Source organism: Ambystoma mexicanum, chromosome 9 (assembly GCF_040938575.1).
Source record: "Ambystoma mexicanum isolate Mex_15411 chromosome 9, UKY_AmexF1_1, whole genome shotgun sequence".
NCBI classification, from domain to species: domain Eukaryota; kingdom Metazoa; phylum Chordata; class Amphibia; order Caudata; family Ambystomatidae; genus Ambystoma; species Ambystoma mexicanum.
In genome coordinates, this window is record NC_090931.1 from 1549408790 (window position 1) to 1549427026 (window position 18237).

Genomic DNA, 18237 nt, shown 5'->3' on the forward strand with positions numbered 1-18237 from the left:
CTCCAGAGCCACCCCGAAATCTACGATTCTATCCAGAGCCAACCACAATATATGGTTCTCTCCATAACCAACCCCAAATCTACGGTTCTGTCCAGAGCCATCCCCAATCTATGGTTCTATCCAGAGCCACCCCAAATCTATGGTTCCATCCCGAGCCACCCCTGCATCTACGGTTCTATCCAGAGCCACCCCCATCTACGGTTCTATCCAGAGCCAACCGCCAATCTGCGGTTCTATCCAGATCCACCCCCATCTACAGTTCTATCCAGAGCCAACCCCATCTACGGTTCTATCCACTGCAGGCCCCCAATCTATGGTTCTATCCAGAGCCAACCCCCAATCTATGGTTCTATCAAGAGCCAACCCCCAATATATGGTTCTCTCCAGAGCCAGCCATGCCCAATCTACGGTTCTCTCCAGAGCCACCCCGAAATCTACGATTCTATCCAGAGCCAACCCCAATATATGGTTCTCTCCATAACCAACCCCCAATCTATGGTTCTGTCCATAGCCATCCCACAATCTATGGTTCTATCCAGAGCCACCCCAAATCTATGGTTCCATCCCGAGCCACCCCAAATCTACGGTTCTATCCAGAGCCATCCCCCATCTACGGTTCTATCCAGAGCCAACCGCCAATCTACGGCTTTATCCAGAGCCACCCCTCATCTACAGTTCTATCCAGAGCCACCCCCATCTACAGTTCTATCCAGTGCCAACCCCAAACTATGGTTCTATCCAGAGCCAACCCCCAATCTTCGGTTCTCTCCAGAGCCAACCCCAATCTATGGTTCTCTCCAGAGCCAGCCCCCCCATCAAGGGTTCAATCCAGAGCCAACCCCCAATCTATGGTTCTATCTAGAGCCACTCCCATCTACAGTTCTATCCAGAGCCAACTCCCAATCTATGGTTCTATCCAGAGCCAACCTCCAATCTACAGTTCTTTCCAGAATCACCACCAAATCATGGTTCTCTCCAGAGCCAACCCCTAATCTACGTTCTCTCCAGAGCCAACCCCAATCTACGGTTCTCTCCAGACCCCCCTAAATCTACAGTTCTATCTATAGCCAACCCCCATTCTACGGTTCTATCCAGAGCCAACCCCAATCTACGCTTTTCTCCAGAACCTAACCCCATTCTATGGTTCTTTCCAGAGCCACCCCCAATCTACGGTTCTATTCAGAGCCACCCCAATCTACAGTTCTATCCAGAGCCAACCCCTATTCTACGGTTCTATCCAGAACCAACGCCCAATATACATTTTTCTCCAGAACCAACCCCCAATCTACGGTTCCATCCAGAGCCAACTCCCAATCTCCAGTTCTATCCAGAGCCGACCCCCAACCTACGGTTCTATCCAGAGCCACCCCAAAATATACAGTTCTATCCAGAGCCAACCCCCAATCTATGGTTCTATCGAAAGCCATTCCTCAATATATGATTCTCTACAGAGCCACCCCACAATCTACGGTTCTCTCCAGAGCCACCCCGAAATCTACAGTTCTATCCAGAGTCGACCCCCAATCTAGGATTCTATCCAGAGTCAACCACCAATGTATGGTTCTCTCCATAACAACCCCCAATTTACGGTTCTGTCCAGAGCCAACCCCCAATCTATGGTTCTGTCTTTAGCCAACCCCCAATATATGGTTCTCTCCAGAGCCACCCTGCCCAATCTACGGTACTCTCCAGAGCCACCCCGAAATGTACGATTCTATCCAGAGCCAACCACAATATATGGTTCTCTCCATAACCAACCCCAAATCTACGGTTCTGTCCAGAGCCATCCCCAATCTATGGTTCTATCCAGAGCCACCCCAAATCTATGGTTCCATCCCGAGCCACCCCTGCATCTATGGTTCTATCCAGAGCCACCCCCATCTACGGTTCTATCCAGAGCCAACCGCCAATTTGCGGTTCTATCCCGATCCACCCCCATCTACAGTTCTATCCAGAGCCAACCCCATCTACGGTTCTATCCACTGCCGACCCCCAATCTATGGTTCTATCCAGAGCCAACCCCCAATATATGGTTCTCTCCAGAGCCAGCCATGCCCAATCTACGGTTCTCTCCAGAGCCACCCCAAATCTATGGTTCCATCCCGAGCCACTCCTGCATCTACGGTTCTATCGAAAGCCATTCCCCAATATATGATTCTCTCCAGAGCCACCCCACAATCTACGGTTCTCTCCAGAGCCACCCCGAAATCTACAGTTCTATCCAGAGTCGACTCCCAATCTAGGATCCTATCCAGAGTCAACCACCAATGTATGGTTCTCTCCATAACAACCCCCAATTTACGGTTCTGTCCAGAGCCAACCCCCAATCTATGGTTCTGTCTTTAGCCAACCCCCAATATATGGTTCTATCCAGAGCCAACCGCCAATCTGCGGTTCTATCCCGATCCACCCCCATCTACAGTTCTATCCAGAGCCAACCCCATCTACGGTTCTATCCACTGCCGACCCCCAATCTATGGTTCTATCCAGAGCCAACCCCCAATATATGGTTCTCTCCAGAGCCAGCCATGCCCAATCTACGGTTCTCTCCAGAGCCAACCCCAATATATGGTTCTCTCCATAACCAACCCCCAATCTATGGTTCTGTCCATAGCCATCCCACAATCTATGGTTCTATCCAGAGCCACCCCAAATCTATGGTTCCATCCCGAGCCACCCCAAATCTACGGTTCTATCCAGAGCCATCCCCCATCTACGGTTCTATCCAGAGCCAACCGCCAATCTACGGTTTTATCCAGAGCCACCCCTCATCTACAGTTCTATCCAGAGCCACCCCCATCTACAGTTCTATCCAGTGACAACCCCAAACTATGGTTCTATCCAGAGCCAACCCCCAATCTTCGGTTCTCTCCAGAGCCAACCCCAATCTATGGTTCTCTCCAGGGCCAGCCCCCCCATCCAGGGTTCAATCCAGAGCCAACCCCCAATCTATGGTTCTATCTAGAGCCACTCCCATCTACAGTTCTATCCAGAGCCAACTCCCAATCTATGGTTCTATCCAGAGCCAACATCCAATCTACAGTTCTTTCCAGAATCACCTCCAAATCATGGTTCTCTCCAGAGCCAACCCCTAATCTACGTTCTCTCCAGAGCCAACCCCAATCTACGGTTCTCTCCAGACCCCCTAAATCTGCAGTTCTATCTAGAGCCAACCCCCATTCTACGGTTCTATCCAGAGCCAACCCCAATCTACGTTTTTCTCCAGAACCAAACCCCATTCTATGGTTCTTTCCAGAGCCACCCACAATCTACGGTTCTATTCAGAGCCACCCCAATCTACAGTTCTATCCAGAGCCAACCCCTATTCTACGGTTCTATCCAGAACCAACGCCCAATCTACATTTTTCTCCAGAACCAACCCCCAATCTACGGTTCTATCCAGAGCCAACTCCCAATCTCCAGTTCTATCCAGAGCCGACCCCCAACCTACGGTTCTATCCAGAGCCACCCCAAAATCTACAGTTCTATCCAGAGCCAACCCCCAATCTATGGTTCTATCGAAAGCCATTCCCCAATATATGGTTCTCTACAGAGCCACCCTACAATCTACGGTTCTCTCCAGAGCCACCCCGAAATCTACAGTTCTATCCAGAGTCGACCCCCAATCTAGGATTCTATCCAGAGTCAACCCCCAATATATGGTTCTCTCCATAACAACCCCCAATCTACGGTTCTGTCCAGAGCCAACCCCCAATCTATGGTTCTATCCAGAGCCACCCCAAATCTATGGCTCCATCCAGAGCCACCACCCACCTACATTTCTATCCAGAGCCACCCCTGAATCTACGGTTGTATCCAGAGCCACCTCCCAACCTACAGTTCTATCCAGAGCCGACCCCCAATCTACGGTTCTATCCAGATCCACCCCCAATCTACAGTTCTATCCAGAACCGACCCCCAATCTACAGTTCTAACCAGAGCCACCCCCACATCTACAGTCCTATCCAGAGCCACCCCCATCTACGGTTCTATCCATACCCAACCCCAAACTATGGTTCTTTCCAGAGCCAACCCTCAATCTTCGGTGCTCTCCAGAACCACCTCCAAATCATGGTTCTCTCCAGAGCCAACCCCTAATCTGCGGTTCTCTCCAGAGCCAACCCCAATCTATGGTTCTCTCCAGAGCCAGCCCCCCATCTACAGTTCAATCCAGAGCCAACCCCCAATCTATGGTTCTATCCAGAGCCACCCCCATCTACGGTTCTATCCAGAGCCAACCCCCAATCTACAGTTCTGCCCAGAGACAACCCCCAATCTATGGTTCTATCCAGAGCCACCCAAAATCTATTGATATTGATATTGATATTTTATTTCTATCGTGCTCATACACAAGTGTTTCAGAGTGCGACAAGGCAAGGGAAGGGGAAGAGGGGAGAACAAAAACAATGATCTTACTAGGCCCAGTGACTTTGAGAACATGCAAGTGCAGGGTAGAGGGAGACGTGCATGGAAAGGGGAACAAAAGGAGAGTGCGGAGCGAGAAAGGAAAAAACAAAAATAATAATAAAATGATAAATAAAAAGGCAACAAACAATGGGAGTGCAGCCAGCAAGTGGCAAGTGCTGGGTTTATGGCAGCAGGCCATGTAGGTCTGAAAGTGCAGGAAGAAAAGGGGAGGGCTGTATGGGTACAGATACAGACCCCAGTGCAGGGGGTGGTCCGGAGGCAGTGCATGGGGGTGGTAAGATGAGCAGGTACCTGGGCCCCAAGGATAGAGGGTGGCCAAGTGCATGGTGCCGAGGGAGAGTACAATCAACAGGGGAAAGGGGAAAAGAAGGCAGAAGCAAAGAGGAAGGTTTTGAGGTGCTTCCGGAACCGGAGATGGTTCTCCTCAAGTTTTAGAGTGGCAGGGAGGCTGTTCCAGAGGGAGGCCCCAGCCGAAGACAGAGATCTACCCCCAGCTTGTTTCTTAGAGAAACGACTGACCCTGAGGGAGTTAGAGGTAGAGGAGCGGAGTGCTCGAGATGGGAGGTATTTGCGGAGGGATAGCTGAAGGTATGTTGGACCCAGGCCCCAGAAAGCCTTGTGGACAATGCAGAGGGTTTTGAATTTAATCCTTGCATCCACTGGGAGCCAATGGAGAGATTTCAGAGCTGGAGAGATACGATCCCAGGGCTTGAGGCCAAGGACAAGTCTTGCAGTCCTGTTCTGGATAAGTTGCAAAGGGCGGAGAGTAGAGGCAGGTAGATTATGAAAGAGGCTGTTGAAATAGTCCAACTTAGAGAGAACCAGAGCTTGGGAGACAGTGAGTTTCTGGGGGAATGAGAAGAAAGGAAGAATACCTCTGAGGAGGTGCAGTAGGAGGTTTGACTTTTTTGATACATCAGTGATGTGGGCAGAGAAGGAGAGTGTGGAATCAAGGTGACACCAAGGTTCTTGGCCTCGCAGGTGGGGATAGGAGGAGGGCCCAGGGAGACCGGCCAGAAGGTGAGGGGAAAGGAAGGTGATGGTGTGCCAATGAGGAGGATCTCTGTCTTGCTGGCATTAAGACAAAGATCGTTGGCGGCACACCAATCTTGGATGGCAGTTAGGCAATCAGTGATGAGAGAGGTGGAGGAGGTGGCCGAGGGCAGCCTGAAAATGAGTTGAGTGTCGTCTGCATAGCACTGGAAGTTTGAGCAAAAAATGGCAATACAGCGGGCGAGAGTTGCCAGGTATTGGTTGAAAAGCCAGGTCGAGAGGTTAGACCCCTGGGGAACACCACAGGTGGAGAGGAAGACAGTTGATAGGAAGGACCCAAGTTGGACCTGGGAGAGTCGATCAGAGAGGAAAGAGGTCAGCCAGGCCAGAGCCTGATCGGTGATGCCCAAGTTATTCCGGAGACGGTTGAGCAGGATGGTATGGTTGACCGTGTCGAAGGCAGAGGAGAGATCAAGTAGGATGAGAACAGAGGGAATGCTAGAGTCAAGGTTGGAAAGCAGATCTTCACGGATGTTCAGGAGAGCAGTTTCCGTGCTTCTGCCAGATCTGAAGCCAGACTGATGGTCATGGAGACAGCCAACAGAATCAGAATGAAGGTTTAGCTGAGAGATGGCCAGCTTTTCAAGGAGTTTGCCTAAGAAGGGGGTCATGGAAATTGGGCGATAGTTGGCCGGACAAGAGGGATCCGCTGTGGGTTTCTTGAGGAGAGGCTGCACAAGGGAGTGCTTAAGAGGGGAGGGGAAGGATCCTGAGGCAAAGGAGTGGTTGCAGAAGTCGGCAAGGGCCGCAGCGAGGGAGCCACCCGCCCCCATCTACGGTTCTATAGAGAGCCACCCCATCTACGGTTCTATCCACAGCCAACCACCAATCTACGGTTCTATCCAGAGCCACCCACATCTACAGTTCTATCCAGAGCCAACCCCAAACTATGGTTCTTTCCAGAGCCAACCCCCAATCTTCAGTTCTCTCCAGGACCACTTCCAAATCATGGTTCTCTCCAGAGCCAACTCCTAATCTATGGTTCTCTCCAGAGCCAGTCCCCCATCTACGATCCAATCCAGAGCCAACACCCAATCTACGATTCTATCCAGAGCCACCCCATTTACGTTTCTATCCAAAGCCAACCCCCAATCTATGGTTCTATCCAGAGCCAACCCCCAATTTAAGGTTCTCTCCAGAGCCATCTCCAAATCATGGTTCTCTCCAGAGCCAACCCCTAATCTACGGTTCTCTCCAGAGCCAACCCCAATCTACGGTTCTCTCCAGAGCCCCCCTTCAATCTATAGTTCTATTCAGAGCCAACCCCCATTCTACGGTTCTATCCAGAGCTAACCCCCAATCTCAGTTTTTCTCCAGAACCAACCCCCATTCTACGGTTCTATCCAGAGCCAACCCCCCAATATATGGTTCTATCCAGAGCCGACCCTGAATCTACGGTTCTATCCAGAGCCATCCCAATCTACAGTCATACCCAGAGCAGACCCCCAATCTACGGTTCTACCCCTAATCTATAGTTCTATCCAGAACCAACCCCAATCTACGGTTCTCTCCAGAGCCACCCCAAAATCTACAGTTCTATCCAGAGCCACTCCTTCCCCATCTAGGGTTCTCTGCAGAGCCTTCCCCCAATCTACAGTTCTCTCCAGAACCAACCCCATTCTATGGTTCTCTCCATATCCTCCCACGAATATACAGTTCTCTCCAGAGCCACCCCCAATCTATGGTTCTTTCCAGGGAATTTGTGTTACTATACATTGGAATTTGATATAGGTTGATTGTGTCTAAAAAAGTATTTGACATTAAAGGCTTAAACATCCAATTTCACAATGTCACGAATGTAATAATGTCTGATAGCTGAGAGGAGGGAACACGCTATGACTTCTTTTGACTTTTCTATGATAAACTTGTGGTGAATCGAGATTCATACCAAGGTATTTACTTTTAATTCCAAATTGCAATGCACCCTTAAGCAGGGGAAAGACGCATACCACTAGGTTTGGTCTCATTATTATATTTTACACCATTTCTCAGCAAGTCTGAGTTCCAAAGATATGAGAAGGCTGAAAGGAGTTTATTTTTTAAATATTTATTTTAGTTTATTAACCTATAAACTGTATTTCAGGTTTCAAAATTGTATTTTTCATGAGGAAATGTAATCTGGTGGGCAGGACTAAAATGGATTCCTTTGGATCCCGCAATGTGTTAGTGGCAAACAGGGCAAGAAGTCACAGCTCTGCACTGGTTCTGTTGATTTTGACCTAGAACTTATTTTTTTTTTTCAGAAAACATTTTCCTCATCAAACCCGAGAGCCTGAGAGAATGTGTGTACTGCGATCAGCGCTTTATGGAGCCCTCTGAACTCATGGCACACATGGAGATCCACGTCATTGAGAAATCATTTACCTGCAGGATCTGCAGCGAGCGTTTCACTGAGATGCCTGCTCTAATCGTGCACCAGAAAGCTCACACAAGTGAGAAACGCTATAAATGTGCAGAGTGTGAAAAAAGCTTCACGAGGAGCTCAAGTTTATGCCTGCATCAGAGAATCCATACTGGGGAGCGACCGTACCAGTGTACAGAGTGTGGGAAAAGCTTTGCCAAGAGTTCCGATCTGTATAGGCATCAGAGAACACATACTGGGGAGCGACCTTACCAGTGTAAAGAGTGTGGGAAAAGCTTTGCTAAGAGTTCAGATCTGTACAGGCATCAGAGAATCCATTCCGGGAACAGACCATACTGCTGTACAGAGTGTCAAAAGAGCTTTTGTCAGAGGTCACAACTCTACACCCATCTGAGAATCCATACAAAGGAGAAGCCCTATGAATGCACAGAGTGCAAAAGAAGTTTCAGTCACTCCTCAACCCTGATACACCATCAGAGAAATCATACAGGAGAGAAGCCTTATGAATGCACAGAATGCAAGAAATGTTTTAGTCAATCCTCAGCCTTGATCTACCATCAGAGGAACCATACAGGGGAGAAGCCCTATGAATGCACAGAATGCAAGAAATGTTTCAGTCAATCCTCAGCCTTGATCTACCATAAGAGAATCCATACAGGGGAGAAGCCCTATGAATGCACAGAATGCAAGAAAAGCTTCAGTCACTCCTCAACACTGATCCACCATCAGAGAATCCATACAGGGGTGAAGCCCTATGAATGCGCGGATTGCAATAAAAGATTCAGTCACTCCTCAACCAGGAACAGGCATCAGAGTATTCACACTGTGAGAACACCTTTGAGTGCACAGAGTGAAATTAAAGCTTCAGTAAACCCTCAACCCTGAGCATGCTTTGGAGTGTTCATGCCAGGATGTAGTAACGTTTCATAAAAGAACAAATCCTAGGGTACGTCAGAGGTGCCACACGAGGAAATCCTCAGGGGCTGCATCTTCACCACCATCAGAAGATCCATTCTGGGAACAAGTGCCAAGAGGGCACGGTGTGCGGCAAGTTCTTTAACCCTTTCACTGCTGAAACCACAGAAAGGCTGCTGTACTGCTTGTATGACAAATGTACAAAGCTGTTCTGATAAATAGCAATTAACATGCATACAATCAATCGTGATTACACAGGCTTGTTTACATTAAAAAATGACGCCTGCACCCAGTGAACACATCCCCAGATCCCCAGGTCTTCATACAGAAATACTACAAACTACTGGCTGACGCGCTGAGCATCTCCAGAAGTGCCCATTTCTGATTTATCATACGACATGTTGCTAAGAACTGAGGCCACCCGGGTGGCGCATCTGTGATTCTATGCTGTTAATTATGGCAAGTGTAAAATGTTACTGACCCAGTCCAGATGAGACTCAGGACAGTCCTGTCAACCTTTGTAAGGAAACTGCACCGGGATACCAGACGGCTGGTAGTGTCATGTGAGCATCTTTATGTGGATAGCTTAAAGCTTACGCCTTGCCCTCCGACCACTGACAGTGGCCCAGCCTTGAGGCCGAAGAATGACATGGAATGTGCCATTTCATTTCTGGAACAGACAGATCGGTTTTCTGGCCTGCTCTGTTTTACAGTGTGGTTGCAGTCTGCAATGTGAACTGTGGCCTGCCATTAACACCATAGTTTATTCCATAATAGCATTCTATTGCAAAAAGCACATTTGTTACTTTCAGAGCTGAGGAATGCAGTAGGAAGACGTTGCAAGGAGTTCTGTTAAAATGTCTAAAATTACAAAACACACTTTGACTGACTGTCAAGACAGTACTTTTTAACATTATCGAAACCTTGCGTAGTGAAAGCATGGTACATTTACTTGTATAAATGAACATGACACTGTTATAATATTAAGTGAAAGTGTAATTCTGCTTTTGAATCTTTGGAAAGCCATTTGTGATGAAATCATGCCCAAAATGTCAACCAATATTGTTTTCATTGAGCTTGTGCCAAAAGGTCTACAAGTATTGTTTAGCTTTCAGACCAAGTAGCTAGCTTGGATCCCAACACTCATTGTTTCGTTTTCATCCCAAGTGGCTGGTTTGGGTCCATCAGTGGAGATTAAGATTACAGAATAACCCTACAGGCAAGGCTTGGCTGTAGAAGACATGTGATATTTGATAGGCGTGATTCCACACAATACAATAGATCCCAAAAGGGGTGTGGTTTGATAGAGCTTCCTAAATCCCTGGTGAGCAGATTCCATGCAGGACAGGGCTCAACAGGACTAGTGACTATTGTGAAGCGAGCCGATGGAGCCAGAGATTTGTTGAGGGACTTTTCATCTACACCCTACCTCTAAAAATTGCCATTCTGCCATGTTTTCCCATTCTAATTCTACCTTAACTAATACCCTTAACCCACCCACACCTATATTTTAATAAAACTGTACCAACATTTCTAAAAATATCAGCCCAAATAAATGTGTAATTTCTTCCTCAATTCGTTATTTTTCTACGGCTAGCGAGGATTTACACAGGAAGGCAGTCATCAGAGCAACGTCCCAATTCCAAAATCACCCCCCTTCCCCCAGGTCTCAGCTTAGGTAGATTTTCTAGTACATTGAAGCTTATGCGTGACACAATGACCTTAGGACTTGTAACTCAATTTAAGGAAGTTCCTCTGGCTTCACAATTATCTTCAACAGGTCTCCACTTATACACTATCGATTCATGTTAGTCCAGATACTCTTATTTGTCTAATCATAAGTATAGCTGGATGGTCGCTATAAATGTATTTACAACCCTCGCTGGGCCTCCTTTTGAAGTGCATCCATCTTGTGCTGAACTAAATTAAGCAGCGTGAGTGTCATGCCTGCCAGCCTTAAGCCCAGACAACAGAGACCTTATGCCCATACGGCTTGTAGAACAGCCAGACCGTTTTTTACCCATTGGAGTCTTTTCAGCAAACTCCCAGGGAAGCGTCCTTTGTAGAGCACGCGCCTAGTAAACACTGCTCCTTTACATCTGCATCGGGGCTTGTCACGTGGTGTTATGCCGGACCTACGCGTCTCACGCGAGTCCTCACGTGACTTGTATTTAACCCGTAAGGGTTTCTACATCCTCGCTTCTGATTGTTTTTCGTTCGGAGCTTGGAGTGTGTTCTTGCAACTCCGGTCCTTTCTTCGCGTCTTCCGCGATGCATCTTTTGGCGTACTTCCGCTCAGAGTAATCGGCTGGTTTCTCAGCCGTCGTCCACCGCGCCCTTGGCGGTGCACCTTTAACAACTTTTCAGCGCTCCGCTTCCACCCAGAACCCAGCTGATTTCCACAGCGCCCTCGGCGGTGCACCTTAACTCCTCAGCGCTCCGATTCCACCCGGAGCCCAGCTGATTCCACTGCGCCCTCGGCAGTGCACCTTTAACTCCTCAGCGCTCCGATTCCACCCAGAGCCCAGCTGATTTCCACTGTGCCCTCGGCGGTGCACATTTAACTCCTCAGCGCTCCGATTCCACCCGGAGCCCAGCTGATTTCCACCGTGCCCTCGGCGGTGCACCTTTAACTCCTCAGCGCTCCGATTCCACCCAGAGACCAGCTGATTTCCACCGCGCCCTCAGCGGTGCATCATACTACTTCTCAAACACTCCCATACATAGGAGTCGCCGGCAGTTCACGTAGCAGGACATTTCATCCTTCCTTACAGTCTATACATTTCATTGTAAACCCTAGTCCTCTTTGATCCTATTAGGGCTTACCAGTCATCTATCATCTGGGACCTTGATCATCTATTTCCATATCCTATTGCGTTTTCTTCAACAGGAATAGTGCACTGAACTCTATGGATGCTATCCGGAGTGCACCATTCCGACTCTAGTGCGGCCCTCGTTCCGTTCGGGTTAGTTCCCATACTAACTACCTTCCCAATTTTCGTTGCACCTTGGATGACCAATGGACTTTGGATTCTACTGGTGACTGTTCCCATCACAGGTTAGTGCTGTTCAAAAAGACTAATATTCCCTAATTGAAGTTGGTTTAATACGAAAGTCGGTCTCCTCTCTTTTCGCAGTCCGGTGATCTTGGTCTTTTACTCGCCCTTTCCACTAATTACTCTCTTAAGCTGTCCTTTTCAACCAGCTAGAGAGTGACATTAGTTGGAAGGTCTAATATCAACCAACGTCGCCCTACACCTCTTCACTTCGGGGCAATTCCAATTGTATCCTTTTTTTCATCAGTATCCTTTAAATTGGTTTACTGTGGTATTACTTGACACTGTAACAGAATCAGAAGCCGTAAATGGAGGACTCCGACCCCTTGACTGTCCTCACTCAGCTGGTGGCGGATTTGAGGCAGGAAATGATTACGGCCCAAGATACACTGCGCCATCGCATGGATGTCCTACAAGATGCCATGCACGCATCGCATCCCCTCAAGGGATGGTGAGTCCAGAACCGGTTGCCTCTAGTTCAGGCCTCACAGCACCTCAAAGAGAGTCAGTACAGGTGCTGATGCCGACTCAAATCCCTTTGGCTCCACCAGAGAGGTTCACAGGAGACCCCAAGACATACCGGACTTTCGTAAACCAGTGTCGTCTCCATTTCTTATGTAGACCCAGTTCCTTTCCAGATCTGACCACAAAACCAGCTTTTGTGCTGTCGCATTTAGGGGGCACTGCTGCAGCATGGGCGAATCCGTTGGTTGAATCCAACAGTCCACTGTTGTACGATTATGACGCATTGTTATCTGCAATGAGTAGAGTATTTGATATGCGTTACTCAACGCAGGCAACAGACCTGGAACTATTGAATTTACAGCAGGGTACTCAGTCCTTGTTGGCTTATCTGGCTCGATTCAACCAACTGATGGCAGAAACTGTCATGATCCATAGAACGCATCCCTTTTGGACTTCTTGGTCCCTGACACAACGGGGCTTATACTCCATAGTACTTCCAACATGGCCGTCTAACGTAGAACGCTCTCCACCAGCCTCCACGTCAGACGTAACACATTCTATAAAGAGACCACGCCCCCGTGGCTCCACGCATCTCAACGCTACCGCTTGCAGTGGCTAGACGTGTGCTCCGTAGTTCGCTGTAGCTAATCTCTTGTTTCCTGGTTTCCGGACCCTCGATTCCCCCCTCTACCTTCCTTCCTCCTTATTCTGCCTTGATTTCCCGGATCCCGTGTACCGGCCTCCGAGTACACCTCCTTCGTTCCTGGACTTCCCAGAGCTTCCAAGTACCCCTGGACGTAGAACGCTGAACGCACGCTGGAACCAGAAGACGCTCGCTTGGGGTTGTACAAAACCCGATCCGTTCGCAAGAAGACTCCTTCCAAGAATTCCAGCAAACATCGAAGTCAGGTGAGAAAGGGGGAAATCTGTGACAGATTGAGATGTCGAACAACCTAAGTCGATACGGACATGGAGGCGGCCGTTCAAGATCTCATGCGCGGAATGCAAGAATTAACGACCGAAGTATAGAATCTGAAAGCGGAGAATTCTGCATTAAAACAATTAGTTTTGTCCCGTGATTCCGCTACAAAGTAAAGCGTACTCTTGGGCGGCATAGTTGATAAATACGATGGGTCTGCAAAAACCCTTTGTGTATTCCTTGATTCCTGTTTAGTCCACTTCACCTTTAAGCCCTACTACTTTTCTACCCCCAGGGCTAAGGTGGGCTTTATAATTTCGCACCTTTCCGGGAATGCATTAACCTGGGCCACACCTTTAGTTAATTCCGGAGATGCCCTCCTGGACGACTACGACGGATTCATACTGGCTCTTAAAACCTTGTTTGACCGCCCAGAACAGGTCTATAGCGCCCAGGAACGTCTGTTTGATTTCCAGCAAGGCTCCCAGGACATGCTTACGTATGTAACACGCTTTAAACAATTGGCTAAGGAAGCAGATTGGTCCTCAGAAGCATGCTTTGCTCTTTTTCGAAGAGGGCTAAACGAAGACATCAAAGATGAACTAGCCAGAGTGGCTCATCCAGGTTCATTCCAGGCCCTTAAGGATCTCGGTATGCAGATAGACTTCCGTATTCCAGGAAAGGAAGGCTGAGAAGAAGAAAACCAAGATGCCCTTCCAGAAAATTCCTATAGAGACCTCCTCGAAGTCTGATCCTACTCCTGCCTCTGTTAATGATCCAGAACCCATGCAAGTAGGGGCTTTCCGTGGACCCATATCCCTGCAAGAAAGGATGCGAAGGATCAACACGGGGTTATGTATGTATTGTGCCTCGGATAAACATCTAGTGAGAGAGTGTCCTCTAGCCCCTCCACGGCATTCGGGAAACGCCAGCTCCCGATCCTAGATGGAGCAAGGCTTCGGGAGAGAGAGGTTTGCTCCACATCTATTCCATCCTTGAACTCTCCTGGACAAAACAATCTAGTGATATTACAGGCCTTTCTATCACCATCCAAGAATGAAACCTACCCCATTTTGGCTTTGGTGGATTGTGGAGCCATGGGGATATTCATAGATCAAGATTGGGTCTTTAAACACCACATTCCATATGAAACTCGAGGCATCCTGCAACCTGTAGAGGCTATCGATGGAAGACCTCTCTCTTCAGGACCCATAACCCTACAAACCAAAGAGATCCAGCTCTCGATAAACCATCATCGAGAGATGATCAAATTTGACATCATAAAGTCAGCTCATTACCCAATGGTACTGGGTATGCCCTGGTTACAGAAGCACAACCCATATATCAACTGGGCAGCAGGATCCTTGTTTCTTGGTTCAGAGCATTGCATGTCTCACTGTCTATTCCTGGACTCCTCGTCGACCTCTTCCGAAAGCACGCTGACAGACCAGCAAGGCCCATTCATGGCAGGATTACACTGACGTGTTTTCAACCGCCATAGTTCAGGCCCTACCCCCTCACAGACCTGAAGACTGCAATATTGATACTGAACCCTCAGCAGTGATTCCTTTTGGAAGGATGTTCATTCTATCCAAACCAGAGAAAAGGGCTCTCCAAGAATACTTAGATACCAACCTTGAAAATGGCACCATACGACCATCCAAATCTCCAGCTGGAGCCTCGTTGTTCTTTGTTCCCAAGAAAGACACTAAGGAGCTTACGCCTTGTCTTGATTATCGTGGGTTAAATCAATGCACCCTCAAAGACCGCTACCCATTGCCCTTAATCTCAATTATCCTGGAAGCAGTGAGAGGAGCTGTAATTTTCACGAAATTGGATCTCAGGGGTGCCTACCATCTGGTCCGTATTAGGGAAGGTGACGAATGGAAAACAGCCTTCAGAACACCCTTTGGTCACTTTGAATACCTGTTCATGCCCTTCGGACTTGCTAATGCGCCAGCGGTCTTCCAATGTTTCATGGACAGGGTGTTTTCCGATATGCTGTTCCTCTTTGTCATAGTTTACCTGGACTATATTCTGATATACTCCAAGGACCATCTTAAGCATGAAGAACATGTTAAGGAAGTCTTACAACGGCTACGTGAACACAAGCTCCTAGCTAAACCCGAGAAATGCCTTTTCCATGTCTCTACTGTTAACTATCTAGGATGTGTCCTAAGTCCAGAAGGATTTGGAATGGACCACTCAAAAGTAAAAGCAATTCTATTCTGGCCTGCTCCCACTACCGTGAAACAGATTCAATCCTTCCTGGGACTTGCCAACTTTTACCGGAAATTCATGCTCCTTTTCTGAAATAGTTCAACCGATCATTACATTGTTGAAGAAAGATACTCCCTTTCTCTGGACAGCAGCCCAAGATGAAGCATTCCAATGATTGAAGGCAGAGTTTACACAAGCCCCCATCCTGGCTCAACCTGATATTAATCGACTTTTCCTAGTGGAGACGGATGCCTCTAACTACGCCATAGGAGCAGTTCTAAAGCAGGAATTCGAAGACAATTTAGAACATCCCATTGCTTATCTTTCACAAACCCTGACTCCCAGCAAGACTCATTATTCCGTTTTGGAAAAGGAGCTGTTAGCCATCCGTCAAGCCTTCACAGAGTGGCGTCATCTACTTCTCGGAGCAAAACATCCTGTTCAGGTCCGTACGGACCATCGAAATCTTCAAGTTTTACAATCCCTGGAATGTAGGAATAGTCGTCAAGCCCATTGGGCCTTTTTCTTTGCCCAGTACCAGATCCATCATGTCCCTGGATCACAGAACATAATTGCTGACGCCTTATCCCGACGACCCGACTACGAAACTTTTGAAGATCGGTCCTTCCCAAAGATGTTTCCCCACACAATATTTGTAGCCCAAGCAGTCAGCCTCCTGGAAGACATTCGGATGCAAACCCAGTGCTCTGAGATCTGGAAGGACTTTACGGGAAAGAATCAATGGAATCTTAGAACAAAGGACGGGTATCTGTTCAAGGATAATGGCCTGGTCATTCCCACACAGAAACTACAACACCGGATTATAAATCTCTGTCGCGATACCCTTCACTCAGGACATTGTGGCATCACCAACACCCTCCGCCTAATACAAAGACAATTTTGGTGGCCAAGAATGAAAATTCAACAACCATGGGAATGGCAGACATTCAACTGTACATTCAAGCCTCTGCAGTCTGCAATCAAAACAAGCATGAAAACAAGAGACCGGCGGGCCTCCAACTTCAACCCATGCTACCGACAAGGCCCTGGGAATTCATCGCTACGGACTTTATTGTGGAATTACCACCTTCCAGAGGATACACGACTATCATGGTCACCATTGATTTATTCACTCATATGGCTCATTTTACACCATTGTACAAGTTACCATCTTCTTCAGAACTCGCTGGCATCTTCCTGGAACACATATTTTGACTTCATGGACTACCTTCCAAGATCATATCAGACAGAGGACCTCAATACATCTCTAAATTCTGGAAACACATATGCCGTATACTAGGAATCCAACGTGTCCTCTCTTCAGGTTATCATCCACAGACTAACGGAGCTACTGAATGTGTGAACCAAACCCTGGAGCAATATCTTTGCTGTTTCACCACCAAGGTACAGGACGATTGGTCACTATTAATACCTGTGGCTGAATTCGCCTACAACAATTCTGATCACTCGGCAGTCAAGACCAGCCCTTTTTTTTGCAGCCAAGGATTCCACCCTTCGGTTCTACCTTCCATTCTCCCACATCCTACACCAGTACCAACAGTTGACTCCTGGATTGAAACTCTCATCAACATACACAAGGAAGCCAAAGAACACTTAGAAAGGGACCGAACTAACACCAAGCATTATGCGGACTCCAATAGAAGACCAGGACCTTCCTATGCAGTGGATGATAAGGTCTGGCTGTCCTCGAAACTACTACCTCGACATTTACGACCGAACAAGCTGGCTCCCCGACACTATGGTCCCTTTTCCATGAAGGAAATCATAAACCCAGTGGCCTTCCTACTACTACCAGACTCCTGGAAGAAGATTCATCCAGTTTTTCACACTTCTTTAATAAAACCCTACATCCAGTCCTCCCGGAAGTCCTTCAGACCCAACCCCGTGGTTGTGGACGACCAACTGGAACATGAAGTATCCAGAATATGCGACTCCGGGTATAAATGGGGTCAACTTCAAAACCTGGTTGAGTGGAAAGGATATCCTCCTAGTGAACGCACCTGGGAACCATTCTCAAACCTGAATACCCCCGATTACTCAGAAGGTATCATCTCATACACCCGGGCAAACCTGGTGGGACAGGTTTTCGGGGGAGGCATGCTGTCATGATCCGTAGAACACGTCCCTTTTGGACTTCCTGGTCCCTGACACAACGGGGCTTATACTCCATAGTACTTCCAACATGGCCGTCTAACGTAGAATGCTCTCCACCAGCCTCCACGTCAGACGTAACACATTCTATAAAGAGACCACACCCCGCAGCCCCGTGCGTCTCAACGCTACCACTTGCAGTGGCTAGACGTGTGCTCCATAGTTCGCTGTAGCTAATCTCTTGTTTCCTGGTTCCCGGACCCTCGATTCCCCCTCTACCTTCCTTCCTCCTTATTCTGCCTTGATTTTCCGGATCCCGTGTACCCACCTCCGAGTACACCTCCTTCGTTCCTGGACTTCCCGGAGCTTCCAAGTACCCCTGGACGTAGAACGCTGAACGCACGCTGGAACCAGAAGACGCTTGCTCGGGGTTGTACAAAACCCGATCGGTTCGCAAGAAGACTCCTTCCAAGAATTCCAGCAAACATCAAAGTCAGGTGAGAAAGAGGGAAATCTGTGACAGAAACACAATGGCCAGAAGATAAGAGGACTGCTGTCTTTTATAAAGGCTTGTCAGAAGAACTAAAAGATGCCTTGGCAACAGTTCCTGTAGTCCCTACAGGGTTCACAGAGCTAGTGGATCTCATCCTTCAGATCGATGCACGAAGATCTGCTAGAAAGGGGGAAAAGAAGCCCTTTTTGACAGC

At 48.1% G+C, this 18237-nt stretch overlaps 1 pseudogene; it reads left to right on the top strand.

Moving 5' to 3' along the window:
* Positions 1 to 18237, top strand: part of LOC138487583 (zinc finger protein 850-like) — a 673452-nt pseudogene that overhangs the window by 336019 nt on the left and 319196 nt on the right.